The sequence below is a fragment of the Xenopus tropicalis genome, chromosome 8 (assembly GCF_000004195.4).
Source record: "Xenopus tropicalis strain Nigerian chromosome 8, UCB_Xtro_10.0, whole genome shotgun sequence".
Classification (NCBI taxonomy): domain Eukaryota; kingdom Metazoa; phylum Chordata; class Amphibia; order Anura; family Pipidae; genus Xenopus; species Xenopus tropicalis.
This window is the reverse complement of record NC_030684.2, coordinates 49,629,630-49,630,906: the sequence shown is the minus strand read 5'-3', so window position 1 is coordinate 49,630,906 and position 1,277 is coordinate 49,629,630. Positions and strand designations below refer to the sequence as shown.

The 1,277-nt window shown below is 40.4% G+C and overlaps 1 pseudogene; it reads right to left on the bottom strand.

Moving 5' to 3' along the window:
* Positions 1–762: 762 nt before the first annotated feature.
* Positions 763–911, bottom strand: LOC116407390 (annotated as a pseudogene).
* Between the last annotated feature and the right edge of the window lie 366 nt (positions 912–1,277).

Here is a 1,277-nt window from a genome sequence, read left to right as displayed (position 1 = left end):
CAAGTAATAAAGCAAAGCCTCTGCATATAACATTATATTCAATCCCATGCTTGTAGTAGGAGAATGTTAGCAAGTCAAAGGCACTACAATGAATAAGATATACCGAAAAAAAATTTGAGCTACACTAGAAAAAATATTTTGTTTATTTTTGCAAAGTGGGTTTAAAAGTGTTTTGTGATTGTTACTTTCATTTAATTGTGTCTCCCTCTTTCCTCTCCCCAAGCAGCAAACCTGTCCTGGTTTTGGCTGACATTTAATGTACAGTACTTTATCACAAAGCATTCATAACATTGACTCCTTTACACTTGAGTAGATAGACTACTCTCTTATATCATATATAATTAGGAAAATTATCTAAATATTTAAAATACTCCAGCATCCACATGATTTAGAATAAGATAATGCAGCTGCTGGTCAACCCTGCATCCTTTTAGGGAAGCACTAAATTACATAATGGTAAGCATAGGATGTTTGAATCATTGCCTGTGAGTCCTACCCGAAGGCATGATGCCAATGAACAGCATGTGTGGGCAGATCCACCTTCGCCGAAGCTAGGGTGAAAACCACCAAGTCTTGGCCTAGGGTCGAGCCCAGGGTGCACAAATCAAACACAAAAAGGGTGCTGAAGTATGCGGGCACAATGCCATTGATTGCCTTGGTAAGGCTCCAGCTGGGGGCTGGAAAGTAAAAAAGAAAAATACCTCCCGTCCACCTAATGGCTGGGGAAGTGAAGGAAGGAAGTGAAGCATGATTAGGCAGAAGGAGCATGTGCAAAGCCCCTGACAAAAAATAAGCCAGCAGCTTATGGGAACACAGCTCCTTCACTTTTATCAAGCTTCCGCTTGAGCTCAAAGCAATAATCACGCCTCGGTTGGACCTCATTGGCTATGATACTGCCACTGCGCAAGCATAGGATTAATCATATCATAAGGGCAGTGCAATAGTTGCAACAGAGCATATGACTGAAGATGTCAGTATTGCCCCTTAGGGCAATCATTTCCTGACTTAAAGAGACTAATTAGAACAATGCACATAGGTGAAGAAGATAACCATTGTATATTCATATCTAATTTCTCATACATTGATCATTAATGGAAATATTAAAAAAGAAAAATATCTAACACAGGTGTCTGTGAGCTGCTATCTTGCTACCTTCTCACTGTTTAGTTGATTGGCTTCTTCCGTGAAAAGGGAGGGGGAGTGATATCACTCCAATTTGCAGTGCAGCAGTAAAGAGGGACTGAAGTTTAACAGATCACAAGTGACAGTGGCTGTGG